The 17,609-nt window shown below is 38.6% G+C and overlaps 1 protein-coding gene across 1 annotated transcript in view; it reads left to right on the forward strand.

Moving 5' to 3' along the window:
• The window catches only part of LOC126367298 (disintegrin and metalloproteinase domain-containing protein 11), a 371,689-nt gene that overhangs the window by 49,938 nt on the left and 304,142 nt on the right, over positions 1–17,609 (forward strand). The window lies entirely within an intron of this gene.

Raw genomic sequence — 17,609 nt, forward strand, 5'->3', positions numbered from 1 at the left:
GCTATTTACTGATTCCGATAGATTTCAATTTGAGCATGTCTTCTTCAGACGGACAAGCGGACAGAACTAAATTGTTACATTACAAGCAGTTCTATTTAAGAACTAACTTAACATAAACTAGAAGATAACATATTTTTTTTTATTATATTTGGCAATCTCGTACGTAACAATAACAATAAGTAATGAATTGCAAAAACATGTTGCCATTACAGCATGTTTTTTAGGGGTCCGTAGCCTAATGGCAAAAAACGGAACCCTTATAGATTCGTCATGTCTGTCCGTCCGTCCGTCCGTCCGTATATCACAGCCACTTTTCTCCGAAACTATAATAGCTATACTGTTAAAACTTGATAAATATGTGTATTTTGTGAACTGCATTAAGATTTTTATGCAATGATAGAAAAAAAAAAACAATAAATTTTGGGGGTCCCCATACATAGAACTGAAACTCAAAAAAAAAATTTTTCATCAAACCCATACGTGTGGGATATTTATGGATAGGTTAAATATATAAGGAAAGGTAAAATGGTATTGAGGTTTCTAATATCATTTTTTTCTAAACTGAATAGTTTGCGCGAGAGACACTTCCTAAGTGGTAAAATGTGTGTCCCCCCTGTAACTTTTAAAATAAGAAGAGGATAAAACTAAAAAAAAATATATGATGTAGATTAGCATGCAAACTACCAACGAAAATTGATTTGAACCAGATCTAGTAAGTAGTTTTTTTTAACACATCATAAATCGTAAACCGTAATTTACTTTTATATTATGTTACTTGCTGTTACGGAACCCTTCATGGGCGACTCCGACTCGCACTTGGCCGCTTTTTTAAATAATATAATTTAGCGCCACTCAGCGACTACTTCCTTCCTATCTAACTATAAACGATAACTTATCACTGTAAGTTCATCATAATAGTGTCTATTTTAAGACAATACACAAGGTCTTACGTTTAACATAACATAAACAGCCTATATACGTCCCACTGCTGGGCACAAGCCTCCTCTTAATCAACCGGAGGGGGGTTTGTTTATGTATTTAGGTTTATAACTACCCGTAGATTTCAACAGACGACTTGTAGTTTCCTCTATCCCATAAAGAAAAGATTGTGAATATATATATATATATATATATATATATATATAGGTGTGTTAGTTATGTATGCGTACGAAATAAGACCGTCATACAAATAAATTACGACAGCTAATCGATCACAACCCCCAAACAAATCCCGATTGAGATGATTTAGCCTCATAGAAGATCTATGATTGAATTTCCCGCGTTTTTTCTTGAAATAAGAGGAAAATAACAGCGTAATAATTATAGCAAAGTAAAGGGCAAGAAATAAGCTTTAGGAGGAAAATATAAGAGTATTATATTTTTTCGGACAACTCTACTCACATATCATCATATATGTTATACACACATAAACTCAAGCCTATTTCCCACCAGGGTAAGTATCGACTATGGGATTCCATTTGCTTCGATCCCGACATACTTCTCTTGTTTCCTCCACATTCATCAATTTCATACGTTTAGCATGCACACGCACGCTGGTTCAGAATAGATCGTACTAAACCTTTTCTAATGACGTCACCAATTTATCAGAGATCTGGGTAAAAAATGGTGCTAATTCCTGTAAATACCATCTAATTTTATTTTAAGTTATATCTGTCATTTTCTTATCCGCCGAAAAGGAAAGGGACGGGTAATCGACAAGCATTAAATTTATGGAATACACGTTAATTTTAAGCACAAATCTGAAACAATCTACTAGAAATTTTACATTGGCCAATAACCCGACAGAATTAAATTGACAGGACACGTCAAACGGTTTGCATACCAGCGAGATACCTTTTTGATTCGCCCGGGTTATTCATTCATTTACTCATTCTTCCTAAAATTAAGAGCTGTCAATCATCCGTCCCTTTCCTTTTCGGCGGATAAGAAAATGACAGATGTAACTTAAAGTAAAATTAGGAGGTGTTTGCAGGAATCGGGGCCATTGTCAGTCTCTACGATCTTTAATTAAAAAGTCTAAAATTAAATTTGGAATGACAGAAACAATATCAATGTCACAATGGTGACATAACACATAACAACCGATGTATCATGAACGTCCCACAACAGGCTAATTCCCAACTAGTCAAATTAATTACTTTTTGCTAAACGTCGAAACATGAAATTTTAATTACTAAGGAAATTGTGTGAAAAAGCACACTGTGACGTCATAAAAACACATAAAAAGAATCAAAATTTCATAACTTAATCCTAGTACACGACCCAATTGTAGTTTCCTAGGTCAAAGATAAATTGTGTAATTCTGATTACTAAATTAAGACAGATCTTAAGCTGACAAATAAACGTTTACTTTTTGTGTTTAACTTGTTTATTTATGAATTTATATTATAAAAAAAAATGAAATAATTAGTGCGACATTTTGTCCCGTTTTTCTTTGCCGTCATTGGTTGCTTTTTCATACTAATTCCACAGTAATTTCGTGCTTTGACGTTTAGTAAAAAGTATCGAATTGACTCGTTATACTACCATATTATACTCTACCACACTCGCTACTCCATTGATTTTGTGGGTGACATAATCCATTGACTATTTACTACATCCATCGATGACGTCAAAGCAACTCACTCGCTTCCCCAATACAAAGAAGTCAAAACCATCATCGGCTTTCGATCACTCCAACGCGAAATTTGCTCCATCCACGTCAAGGAACTTTGCCCTCAATCACGTAGGGGGGAGAGCCATAATTAAGGATGGCGGGGGATGAGGAAGGGGGGGATGGTAAAGTCTCATGATCATTCTCCCTGAGGTGTATTTTGTTCGATTCACGTGGAATACACGATTACAGCGGGAAATAGGTTTTTGTTTTTGTAATTAAAAAGCACACATGCTTTCATTAATGAAACCGCTCATTGGAGCTAACATACTCAACGTGATAAAAATAATTCACGGTTATTTTACCGATTACTATTTCATTATTTTTTATTTTTTTATGTATATTTGTACGCCTGCATCAGGCCGAACATACATAAACTGCCTATATACGTCCCACTGCTGGGCACAGGCCTCCCCTCAATCAACCGGAGGTGGTATGGAGCATACTCCACCACGCTGCTCCAATGCGGATTAGTGGAGGTGTTTATACGGCTAATAGCCGGAACCAACGGCTTAATGTGCCCTCCGAAGCACGGAATCATCTTACTTTTTCGGACAATCAGGTGATTCAAGCCTGAAAAGTCCTTACCAAACAAAGGACAGTCTCACAAAGTGATTTCGACAATGTCCCCATCGGGAATCGAACCCGGACCTCCAGATCGTGTGCCTAACGCTCTAACCACTAGACCACCGAGGCTGTTAGGTGACGTAGTAGGCCGAACACATCACAATATTGTTATTCGAATTATTTTACCACCTTTTTTGTATTCTATGTGTTCTCGCAAATAAATTGATTTGATTTGATTCTGACGATATAATTATGCCGTTTTGTCGATTGGTGCTAATATTTAAACACAAATAAGTCAATTCGATCTGGGAAAATACGAACAAAATCGCGTGCCACGCATGTAAGAGAAAAAAACAAACTTATCGATTTCGACAAAATTTAATTGATCGATAATTTTATGACATTGCGCATGTTAACTCTGCAGGTTTATATTCGCTCAAATAAAATAAAATAATTGATACATTTTATATATACATACACAATCATACATACTAAATATATATATTATACACATACTATAGATATGAGGAGCTCGGTGGCGCCGCGGTAAACGCGCTCGGTCTGCGATTGTTGAAGTTAAGCAACTTTCGCAAAGGCCGGTCATAGGATGGGTGACCACAAAAAAAAAGTTTTCATATCGAGCTCCTCCGTGCTTCGGAAAGCACGTTAAGCCGTTGGCCCCGGCACTGTGCCCGCGTGATGGTTTAAGGCCCGATCTCCCTATCCATCCATAGGGAAGGCCCGTGCCCCAGCAGTGGGGACGTTAATGGGCTGATCATGATGATGATAGATATATTTACATACAATGGTACATATAAGTAAAAATAAAATATTAGTTGCAAGACGATGATTAGTATATATTTACTTACTTACAGCTATATTTAAGTCCCACAAAATAGGGGCGAGCCTATTTCCATTAACCGGGCTCAAGTCCCGGAAATCACGTGATATCAATTGTCCAAACATAATTTGCAAAGAATATTAAGCTAGCTACACACACTCGTGGGCATTTTTTGCCCCACTTGAGGCAGTGTCCATTCGATTGGCAATTTCACGTGTAATTGCCGGAGTCGGGCTGCTGTCCGCCAATTTAGTAGGCAATCGAGCCGAAGGGCACTTACGTACCGTGCATTTACCTGTGGTCAAAGTGTGTGGGGATAGCTTTACTTTTCATTTTCATAATGCAACAATGAATAAAATCACTATTAATCCTCTTCTTTTTATCGTGTGGGGTGTGAGGTGGAATACCAACCTCAGGGTTATTACTGAGCCGCCAAAGGCCCCTGACATGGCACATGTAACGACTACGTACTTACATCAGTAAGTAGTAACCGGGACCAACGGCTGAACATGCCTTCCGAAGCACGGATCATCTTACTTTCATACAAACAGGTGATCAGCCTGTAATGTCCTAACCAAACTTGTGTGCTTTATCATACAAATTCCATAAATAATTTCGTGTTTTGACGTTTAGTAAAAAGTAACTGATTTGACTAGTGAGTCTATTGTGATGATGTATAAATGTTATTAATATTGGTTTATTAAAATATTACATTGTCCAAAAAAATTACTGAATTAAAAGTATGAAAGAAACATTTATTACTTCCGGACACCACAGACACAGACAGACAGGTACATTACATTTAACACAGGACAATGTCACTGGATTATGCCACTTATTTTCTATTACTTGCTACTTATACATACTATGTAGTACATAAAGTCAGTTATAAGAATTATAATAACAAGCTCTCCTTTGCAAGAACCATTGAGGATACAAAAAGAAAGGCTTTATGGCAACATTTTCTTTAAAAGGGTAATAGACTTGGTAAGTTCCTTTTTGTACAAAGGAAAAGTTAATGCGTCGGCTAGCAGTCGACTGTGGGGAAGAAGTGTATCTTTAACATCTGAAGAGCTTGTTGTATCGATCAACTAAGCAATTATACAAGTAGACTAATCTAAAAACATAAAAATACAAATACAAAATGACTTATTTGTGAAACACAGGTAGAGTAAGGTGTTATACATAATATAAGTTAGAGCGCTGTGATCTGGCAATCGGCGTACAAATATAAAATAATTAAAAGGGGAAAAAATACAAACAGTGTCTAAAAAACATCAAACCATAATGTTGCACTGTAAAATGTTTAAAATTCTACCATTTTTTAAATTAAAATATGTTTCTTGCACACATGATGCGCATTAATATTATAAACGAATTAAACATTGGAATTCTCCACTAATTTATGCATGCCCTATTATATTTTTTACATTGTCATTATTAAAGATATAAATGTATTATTAAAAAAATAAAAATAATTAGCTAATTAATTTATTATTAAAATAAAGAATATAAAAATGTTTCAGCCGTCCCGTGATCATGGCACTTGCAACAGTGTCGAAATTTCGGAAGTCTCATATCCCTTATAATAACGCGGTATGAACCCGGTGTTTTGTGTTTTAATTACAAAATAAAGAATTACAAGCATGTTTGTTTATTTCATGGTGTGGGTTATGAGGTAGGTTAACGTCATCAACCCAGAACCGGAAAGGATGGCGTCAAAAAGAGAAGGTCTATGCCCAGTAGTTGGTGGATACTTGCTGAGTAGATAGGTTTATAAAATGTGCAATAAAGCGTTTTTCAATCTTCTTCTTCTATGTGTGGGTTATGAGGTTAGTATACCTCATCAAAACTGGTTGTAATTGAACTGCCAAAGGCCCCTGCCATGACTCGTGTGACGACTACTTACTTATAGCAGTAAGTAGCAACCGGGACCAACGGCTGAACGTGCCTTCCGAAGCACGGATCATCTTACTTTCGGACAATCAGGTGATCAGCCTGTAATGTCCTAACCAAACTAGGGACCACAAAGTAATTTTTGTGATATGTGCCCATCGGGAATCGAACCCAGGACCTCCGGATCGTGAGCCCAACCCTCAACCACTGGACCAAGGATGCGGTTTTTTGTAATAGGTACCGATCGGGATTTGAATCTGGGACTGAGCCCAACGCTCAATCACTGGACTACAGAGGCCAGTTGAACATGACAGGGCATCTCGTTAGGGTTTATGTACATACCAATGTAATAGAATGACAGAGCATATAACGTACACCTACCCGTATCTTGACATAACTCGAGACAGGCAAATGTAAGCAATTATTCGCGCTACTCGAGCGTGGCTTTAGATTCGTGCCAACGAGATACTGCATCGATGGCTTACATATTGTACGGTCACGAGTACTAATATGCACACATTTTGAAACCATGTCACATTAACTTTTTTGACAATTTAAACCGTAAGTCTATTTAAATGTCAAACATGATAGTGCGACATGGTTCTAAAGTGGGTACCTACATGATATTGCTCATGACACATCCATACTAAGTTAACATTATAAATGAGAAAGTGTACGCATGTGTCTCTCTGTTTATTTGTTCGTCTTACACGGCAATACGGAGCGACAAATTGACGTGATTGTTTAAGTGGAAATAGTTGAAGGAATAGAGAGTGACATAGGCTACTTTTTATCTCTTTTTAATCCCCCACTTCCCTAAAATGGGGGGTGGAAGTTTGTATGGAGCATTCCGCAATTTTTGAGGTAGAAAGATAAGGATTCGTAAGCGGACTATTTGTGACTAACAAAAAAATCGTGCAGATTTTTTTTTTTTGGAAATCTGCCCCCAACCCCTTCAAACTGCTTCAAGGCCAGTGTGAACAGATGCCTTCTGGGAGAGCTCGGTCCATCTTAGGTCTCGTCAATGCCTTCGGGAAAGTCTGGGTCCAAGACCAAAAAAAAGAGGGTGATGTTTTATATGGGACTCTGCAGTTTTCAAGGTAGAAAGCTAAAAATTGGTACATTACGAAAAGGGAACCGTATAACCCCGAATTTAACGCGAGCGAAGCCGCGGGCAAAAGCTAGTACATACATAAAATCACGCCTATTTTCCGTTGGGGTAGGCAGAGAACACAGAAAGCCACTTTCTACGATCCTACATACCACCTTCACTTCCTTCACTCTTAAAGACTTCATACATGCTCGCCGGTTTTGGAGTACTCTTGACGTAGCCCGTGAGGTATGGAGCATACTTCACCACGCTGCTCCACTGCGGGTTAGTGGAGGTGTTTTTGACGGCTAATAGCCGGGACCAACGGCTTAAAATGCCCTCCGAAGCACGAAATCAATGCAATTCAAAGGTATTTTTCTCGGGTGTCACCCCGAACTGGGTGACCCCCGTCCCCCAACTCCGCCACTGTCTAGCTCTTGTCAGTTCGGTTCATCGCGTCGCTCCAATTAGTCCCTCTTTGTGCTGAAGCTCGGAGCTCCTTATTGACTCTGTAATCTCCTTGAAATTACGACTGTAATATCGAATTAGCTGTGATGAATGGCGCCGGTATCGATGAGGAGATGAAGCCTTTGGATGCATAATTATGCATTTTGAATGCCTGAGTGCCTCCATGATCCAGTGGTTGAGCGTTGTGCTCACGATCTGGAGGTCCCGGGTTCGAATCCCGGTGGGGACAAATCACTTTGTGATCCCTAGTTTGGTTAGGACGTTACAGGCTGATCACCTGATTGTCCAAAAAGTAAAAAGATCCGTGCTTCAGAAGGCACGTTAAGCCGTTGGTCCCGGTTATTACTTACTGATGTAAGTACATAGTCGTTACATGAGCCATGTCAGGGGCCTATGGCGGCTCAGTAATAACCCTAACACCAGGGTTGATGGGGTTGGTAATTCACCTCACAATCCACCGATGTGATTGTCCGAATTGTGACGGGTCCGAATCCTGGCTCGGGTACTAAATAACTAATGGAAATCGTCGAATTCGTCGACCATGCGGCGGCGTCGGTATCGGGGTCCTGAAGTGTTTGTTTTCTCGAGCTTATTGGCCGTTTCTATAACTAGAGTAATCGGGTCGTGAGGATCGTAAATTAGGTCCTTTGGTAGTGTGACTAGAGATTAACGTTAAACACCAAAACTGCATTTTTATACCGCACAATGATTTTCAGAACAGATTGTCTGATTTTCGGATCAGACATTTGTCCGGCCAAGTTGCCTTTGTCCGGCCAAGTAGTTAATGCCATCTGTGGCAAATCTACAATAAGTCACGTCAAAAAAATCGGGTCACACAGGCAGTCGCTTCTGTAAAAACCGGAGCTGTCAAATCCTCAGGTTAGACAAGCGGACCCTGTGAAAAACGGGATAATGCTATTAAATCCACTACAAATTTAAAATTCACGATACCTAACAACATGAAGTTAAAAAATAAAAGCTTGCAAATACCCAGCACTTTAAAAAAAAAGATTGACGAGTGCAAAATTAAGAATTCTCTTTTGTTGTAAAAATCCGAGACTTTCAACAGAATAAACAATGCGAGTTATAAAGAGGAGATGCGCTTTTAATATATACCAAATAAAGTGTTGTTTCGCAAAGATTTATAGAAGTTGGAAGTAAGTGCTTGGTTTACTCCAGCTCTAAGTTGAAAGAAATCTGGAGCTAAATGGTCGAGTTTCTAGAAAGATCTAGAATTTACTACGTAAAAGGCAAGTTTTGCTTGATAACTGCTTTAAATGTACCACTTTATCCGTCACAGACGGTGGAGATCCATGCATAGTCACGCCCGTGATACGTTTCATTGTGAGCCGTGGTAGCCTCGTTGGTAGAACGCTTGCCTTTCACTGCGGTCGCCGGTTCGAGTCCAGCACAGGTTGAACCAATCATTGTCGAATTTGACTTGATTATCATAAATGATTATCACGTGCTCAGCGGTGAAGGAAAACATCGTGAGGAAACCCACATTTTCCCGAGAAATAAATTTTTGGAGGTATGTGACCTAACCTGTATTGGGCTGGTTTTCCCTTCGCAGGTTGAAAGGTCAGACAGGCAGTCGCTTCTATAAAAAACTGGACCTGTCAAGTCTTCAGGTTAGGTAAGCGGACCCTGTGAAAAACAGGATAGTGCTAGGGAGCCCGTGATCCTAAACGAGGATGACAGAGCCATTTCAACAACTTACAACTCGTGGTAACATGTGAAAACCATTTTGGCATCAAATGGAGAACCGTGGTAGCGCAGCTGGAAGAACGCTTGCCTCAACGAGGTCGCAGGTTCAAATCCAGCACCGGTCTCTACTAAAAATTTAGAATTCATCTTTGAATCTTAAATGATTTATCATATTGTGCTATGCATAAGAAAAACATCATCAATCTCACATTATTCGGAAATACGACCTAACTTGTATTAGGCTGGTTTTCCCTTCACGTTGGAAGGACAAACATGGAGTCGCTTTTGTAAAAAAACCGGACCTGTCAAAAATATATTTTTACGGTCAACCACTGGGACACGGAGGCCGTTAGTTATGTTCGTATTCATTATGTTATGTTTGTGCCTACCTGTATAACTATAGGTAGAAATAGACAGAACCACTAAGTAATTTCTTAACACTTTTCCCGTTTTATCTCGCCTCTTTTCTGTGAGGGTGGTCAGTTGATGGATAGCATGAGCCCCCATAATCCGACTTACGATTAATAATACTCATAGCTATTAGATTCTTATTCCTTATTATGATATCCTAATGGCCTCCGTAGTCCAGTGGTTAAGCATTAGGATCCTGGAAATCCCGGGTTCGAAACCAGATTGGAACATAATTAAAAAAAACACTGTTTAGGGATCACTCACTCACTAAGAAATACACTACTCTGGGCGCCATTCTACTCGCGTCAGACAGAGTACTGCGGGGCGGAAGGCAAGAGGGAAACCACTGCCCTATTTACCCCTAAAAAGTAGCACGGAGAATGCTACACCGACAAGAGCGTGGCTTTAAATTAGTGATGTGATGATGAGGGATTACCAAAGTAAGCACATTGCAGTCTATGCCGATGGGTCTGATATTTAAGGACAAATAGCAAGGAGCTATAGCTATCTAGGTATAGTTTGGAGTATCGTGTAACTATCTAGTTACATAGGTACCAAATCGTAAATATGAAAACAATTAACAATCTGGTACAGTGCATAAATTATTTGGCAGTACAAAACAATAATTTATAGTCAAACGCAAAATCGAATTCTATGCTAAAATCTTTTTCAGTTCGCACAAAATTACGGTTTGGGACAATGGAACGTGTTTATTTTCACAATGGCAACACAATAATTTCCAATTTCCATACGTATACAAACGGCACGCCGTTGATTTTTATCAAACCAATTCTTTATTCAAAACTCAAAATAAATCTCAATTGGCGAGTGATACGGGATGGCTCAAACAAACGTTTTGTGAAAAGAGAAAAACAAAAATACATTTGAATCGGGCTTGAGGGTGAAGGGTAACTGTTCCAATTATCGTCAGGCAATGCATCGGATAAATATATCCATCGGTGGGCAGTAAATTGCCGTTCGTTCGTCACTCGCGGGCGTGGTCATGATTTGTGCCTCGCAACACCCATTTTTCATTCGCCCCGTCTATACTAAATCACGCTGACAACCCAGCGTGCTCCAACTATTGGCACATCCACCCTAATATTAGACTGAACCTAATTTTCTACCATATAAGGTGGATTTTATTACAAACTTGAACTTGCTTCATAATAATTTATTATTTGTTTACAGACATGTAATAAAAATAGGTGTGAAATATTGAGGTTGTTTGTTTGTGTTCCAGTGGAAAATCTGTGATTTTACATTATATTGAGGATTATACAATATTGTTTGGGTACAATGAACCTAAGAATACGATTTAGTTTCGTTTTATATAAAATTTTCGCTTTTAAACCAGAAGGTACAAACACCAAAAAAAAGTAAAAATAGGCGTCGTGGTAGACCTTGAAAGAGATGGTGCGACGACTTGGACGCTTGTCGGAGGGACTGGCCGGAGTACGTACAGGACCGCGAAAAATGGAAAGCGGAAGGGGAGGCCTTCGCCCGGCAGTGGGATCTTGCAGGCTAGACTAGATGTTAAGAGGCTGGCCTATTTATAGAAACCGGGACTCGAAACTGCAACCTACCTTTTATTTGGTGGTCAAAAAGGTAAAAAAAAAAGAAATGCGTTTCGAAGGTATGTGACCTAACCTGTATTTGGTTGGTTTTCCGTTCGCGGGTTTGATAATTAGACAGGCAGTTACTTCTGTAAAAACTGGACCTGTCAAATTGTCAGTTGAAGTAAGCGGTCTCCATGAGAAACGGGAAAACGCTAGGAAAATTATGAAAATTACGAAAATGGAAACCAAACATAGTTTCTGCTTCTCTCTCTCTCTCTATTTAAGAGCTGCGCTCTTGTCGGTGGAGTTTCTGCTTACCCCGGTGGGAAATATGCGTGAGTTTGTGTATTATATAAAAATAAACCAAGGAGCTCGTATATTTAGAATAACCTTCCAGGAAACAGTATAAATATATTCCCTCGAAACTTGCCAAAATCCTTCGTCAAAGGGAAATAACGAAAACAATAGCGAACCTCGTTCAAGCGAAAGGGACACTAGGAGCCCGTCTACCCTATATTTCTCACGCACGTGTTATGACGGCCACTGTCCATTCACCCTGCGTTTCATATTTCAGCGTGACGACTATTACTGGTCATTTACCCGTATTCTCTCATCGGATTTCGGCCATTCTGATACGGTACGAATCTATATGTTTATACAGTCTGGGTACGTGCTATAGATACCATAATTTTTTTATACATGAGTTGAATTCATGTACCCCCGTGCCCACTATTATATGGGTTAAATATAGCAGGCGAGGAGTGGGTGTTTTATTATTATACCTCTGCCTACCCCTTCGGGCGTACAGGCGTGATGATATATATCCATATTATCTACTAGTGAATGTAATTTTGTTTAAAAAAAACGCTACTTACAAGCATAGAATAAATATAATTATGTCATCATCATCATTTCCCTAGCATTATCCAGATTTTCATAGGGTCCACTTACCTAACCTGAATTCAAATTCAAATTCAAAAATATCTTTATTCAGTTGGTAACATAGTTACACTTTGAATCGTCAATTTTTACATAACGAACGTCTCATCCGCCTAAAACTACGTACTACAACTTCTCACAACCTGTATAGCCGGGGAAAAGAAGCTGCAAAAAAAACCTCGGCACAGGGACCTAGACGTTCTTTTAAAAAATAAATAAACATAAAATATATTTATACAATTGAGTAATTTAGCTGCCTAGTATCAGTTCTCAAACAGTTAATCCCATGCATTCATATCTTCTAAATAATCACTAACTTTATTAGATTTGACAGGTCCGGTTTTTTAAAGAAGCGACTGCCTGTCTGACTGTCTGTCTAATTATTAAAGAATCATAATTATTTACAATACGTATAAAACAGAAACTCTCCCCGCACCAATTCGTATCGCCGACCTCACCCCCTCTGTATGAAGTGTCCGTTATGGAACTTTAATTCGAAATAGCTAAACAGTCGCTTAGCTTTAGCTTAGGATAAGTCACTGTGATCCTGTGGTACTGGATTGCTTTCTCAGTTGGGTAGCGCCGATTTAAATCCCGGTACCAGAGTTATTAATTTACTTTAAGCGCAGTTTTCACTACACAGTTGGCTCGACGTTGGTCAAACAGAAAGCTCGGTGAGGTGTGGGTTAGTTCATCTTGCGATGGATGTACCTGCCTCTGACTGGGATATAGGCTATGTCCGATATCCGATCGGACGGAAGTCCGATAACCGAATCCGATATACCAGTTATTTTTTCGATAAGCTCAATTGAATTACGTCTCATAACTTATGTTTCACTTATAGATGCTCGATATTTGTTTTTCACAATAAATATCGCATTGCTGTCAAAGGAAATGCGTTTATCCTAAATGATGTATGGTTTTACTCTCGTAAGAAGGTTTGTGATGAATTGTGGAGGAAGTAGAAAGAACTTTATAGTTTTCTATTTACTCTGGCGTCCGTCTTGTGGATAGAGCGTTAGTCTCACGATCTGGAGGTTCCGGGTTTGATTCCCTATGGGAAATATCACCCTAGTTTGGTTGTGACTTTGCAGGCTGATCACCCAATAGTTCGAAATTAAGATGCTTCGTGCTTCGTAGCGCACGTCCTATAATAATCAAATCATATCAAATATACTTTATTCACACAACATACAAAACAAATTAACACAGATGATGATAGGTACAATCTGGGCGCCTTATAATAAGTTAGTAAGTAGTTTAAAAATCTCTAATAAAAAGTGGAGCGATAAAGAAATAACGTTATATTTGTTACTCAATAAAAACTAATAAAAAATAAAACCAATCACGGCAACTGAAAATACAAGTTTGCTCAACACGTCGACTGTTTGCTCAAAACGGGAACACACTTCCGTTAAATATTGCTACGACATTTCCTGCAGGATTCTTTTGTACTTATTATACCTAGTATACTAAGTATACTAGCTACTACCTGTGACTTCGTTCGCGTGAAGCCCTACTATTAAAACTATAGAAGTTTCATACAAACTCTCCCTCATTCAGCGCTTATCGCTATCGACCCTCTAGGGTCGATTAATTCTTTCAAATATTTTTCCTTTCAGACGACGCCCTGAGCCGAGGTTTCGTGCCCAACTGGGCACCCTCAGGCCTGTTGTCTTAAATGTTGTTCCGGGTGAGAGCCTTCAGCGGTCCCCATCTGTCCGGCCAAGTAGTTAATGCCATCTGCGGCAAATCTAAAATAAGTCACGTCAAAAAAAAATCATAAAAACTTTGCCACCTCTTTTTCTCTTTTTTTTTCTTGGGGTTGAGTTTCGCAAAATCCCGTCCTAGCGAGCACCTACGTCCTAAAAGAAACGCCCATGGAAAATTTGAGCACGTGTAGTTACGTGATGAGCCTCCACGGTCTAGTGGTTAGAGCGTTGGGCTCACAATCTGTCCGGTTTCCCGATTCCCGATGGGAACATTGCCGAAATCACTTTGTGAGACTGTCCTTTGTTTGGTAAGGACTTTGCAGGCTTAAATCACCTGATTTTCCAAAAAAGTAAGATGATTCTGTTGATGATGTTGATGTACAGTCATGAGCAATATAATGTACCCACTTTAGGACTCTGTCGCACTAAGATATTTGACATTTAGTGAGAGTTACAGTTCAATTTGTCGAAAAAGTTAATGTGACATGGTACCAAAGTGTATGTTAATGCTCGTGACCGTACTTCGGAGGGCAAGTTAAGCCGTTGGTCCCGGCTGTTAGCCGTAAAAACACCTCTACCAACTCGCAGTGGAGCAGTGTGGTGGAGTATGCTCCATACCTCCTCCGGTTGATTGAGGGGAGGCATGTGCCCGCAGTGGGGCGAATATGAGCTGTTTATGTCTATGTTTAGTCAGTGAGTGAGTGAGTGACCTTTCGCTAGTAGATATTTACAAGATTACGTGTTGTAATATCCTTAATAAATCACATTTACATCAGATTGCTTTATCGTAAGATCGGTGTATGTTAGTGGGTTTTGGAATGTATGGAATTATTACTGACTTATTTACGTCTACTCCTTAACGGGCTAAAGCCAATCATTATAGACTAGCTTGAAACTCCACCCGATCTCACGACACAATATTACGTAAAACGAAACCATTTTCTAATTTACTTTTTTTTAAAAGAGGACAAAATTGTCTCCACCCTTTTTCCAATCTCCCTGTCCTCATTTATACTTCAGATATAAGGCGGTGCGCCCGAGCGCGCAGCCGCCGTGAGCACTGCTCGCTCCGTTGCGCATCCAGTGCGAACACACCTGTCTCTTGTCTAGCACTTTTTCGTTCCACTGTATACGACCTCCGTACCCTTTTATATCGTTTTATTATTTCTTTGCTCTATGATATCTGAGCTACTTATGTTTTGTGATGTGTTTTATGTGTTCGCTTTGGACTCATGTTGTTGAGCGTTCTAACTATTTTTTTATCTTTATTTTAGAGGGGTTTTTCTAAATAGAATATATCACCCTCATAGGTGCTCACAAATATATACGTATACCAACTTATACAAATTCTTCTTCTTCTCTCGTGCGGGTTGTGAGGAGGATTACCAACCTCATCAACCCTGGTGTCAGGGTTACTATTGCACCGCCAAAGGCCCTTGACATGACTCATGTAACGACTACTTACTTACATCAGTAAGTAGTAACCGGGACCAACGACTTAACGTGCCTTCCGAAGCACGGATCATCTTACTTTCGGACAATCAGGTGATCAGCCTGTAATGTCCTAACCAAACCAGGGATCACAAAGTATTGTTTGTGATATTTTCCCACCGGGATTCGAACCCGGGACCTCTTGATCGTGAGTCTAACTACTAACGCTCTACCATACTGGACCGCGTAGGCCGTTTGTTTGTATTTGTATACACTTTAGTACCATGTCACATTAACTTTTTTGACAAATTGAACTGTAAGTCTCACTAAATGTCAAATCTGTTAGTGTGATAGAGTCCTAAAGTACATTAGTACATTATATTGCTCATGACTCATGACTGTACCTACTGATTATTTAACATAAACATAAATTTATTTTATTTTATTTTTTATTATTTAAATATCAGGACTTTACAGAGCAGAAGCGCCAATGCGCCGTGAAACTTTCTGATGCGAGTTTCATTAGTAAATTAAAAGTGCTACTCACACAAAAAGCTTCCTATAGCGTAAAGGAGTTCACAGTAGAATGAATAGTAAAGTATAATTATTAATTCATTTTAACGCCTTATTGTTATTAGGTATAACTTATTATAATTTATGGATACACAAAATATTTTGAATAAAGTATAATAATTTGATATTGTTTATTATGAAATAATTATGATGTATAACTAAAATTAATATTAATAATGTATGATAAATAATTAAAATGAATGAGAAATACAAATAAATATAAAATATTATGAATATGAATTTACAGAGAAATTAAATCAATGACCAATATATTGTGAAAGCCACTATGGTGGAATTAGGTTACAATTGAATTATGCGGGAAACCAGTGCACCGATGTAACCACATTCTGGGGAAGATTTAAATTTAAAATCATTAACCCTTCCACGCTGTGGTTGTCAACATTTTGGTGGAAATGACAATGGGCACTTTTGTATGAAACTTGGTCCAAGAACCTCCACTGATGAGACTTATATATAATGAAAGCTTATGCTTTCCCTATGATTCTGGCAAAGTTCTATCAGATTCTGTCCCGGGGTTCTTTTTTTACAGCCATGTTTGTCCTGGCTAAAAATGTGATAAAATACAGTGGGAGCTAAAATCGACTCAAGATTTGTTGCTGGATAACTAAGTCTACATAAATAATTATGTATCATATTGTATATCATTTTAAAGAGGATCTTTTCCAGAATCCGAAACATAAAAAAAAAACAAAAAAAATCTTTATGTGAGCGAATTATAGTCAATTTATATCTGCAGCGCCATTGTTTCTCGGTAGCTAAGTTCAAGTTTCATGCCTTTTACCCCTTCCAAAAGTATCTTACCGATTTTTTTTTTTATATTGCTTCCGGAATTTGATCTGAGTGATACTAACAAGAAAAATAAATAGACACCTCTCCGATAGAGACCGCCTAAGCTATTGCCTATTGCAAGAAATCGTCATCATTAGGAAGTCATTACGGTATTGCATATAAGCTTATCAGCAACTTGGAACTTAGTCCAAGAATCTCCACTGGTGAGACTTGCATGTAGTGATAGCTTATACTTGTCCTATGATTCTGGCAAAGTTCTATCAAACTCTGTCCTAGGGTTTTTTTACGGCCATGTTTGTCCTGAATGTACAGTAGTGGACTGCAAAATCGCCTCAGGATTTGTTGTCGAAAAACTATTTAACTAAGTCTATATACATAATTATATATCACAATGTATATCAATTTTAAAGGGGAAGGTTATCAGAATCAGAAACACAAATAAAAAAAAATGCATTATGTAAACGACTTTTAGCCAACTCACGTCCGTAGCACCATTTTTCTCAGCAGCTACGTACGAGTTTCGCGCCTTCCAACCTTTCCAAAGGAGCCCAATCATTTTTTCCTTCTTCTGATATTGCATTCTTAACCTGACAAGTGACAACAATAAGAAATAAAATAGATACCATTCCGATAGAGGCCGCGTAAGTTATGGACCTATTGCAAGATAACGTACTCAAAGGCTAGTCATTATAATCCAACAGACGTAACATGATTAGAATGCGGCAGGACGGAAATGTAGTACATCGCCTTATGCGAAAGAGACGAAATATGTGTCTCTTTAACACTAACAGTATACAGCTTAGTACGAGAGAAACAAGAAATAAGTCATTCTAATCAAGATGCAATACAATGACTCTATTGTATACAAAAGAAACACATTTATTAAACAAGTTCAGGCAATAACTGGTGCAAAAGGCGGCTTTATTGCCAA

Source organism: Pectinophora gossypiella, chromosome 6 (assembly GCF_024362695.1).
Source record: "Pectinophora gossypiella chromosome 6, ilPecGoss1.1, whole genome shotgun sequence".
NCBI classification, from domain to species: domain Eukaryota; kingdom Metazoa; phylum Arthropoda; class Insecta; order Lepidoptera; family Gelechiidae; genus Pectinophora; species Pectinophora gossypiella.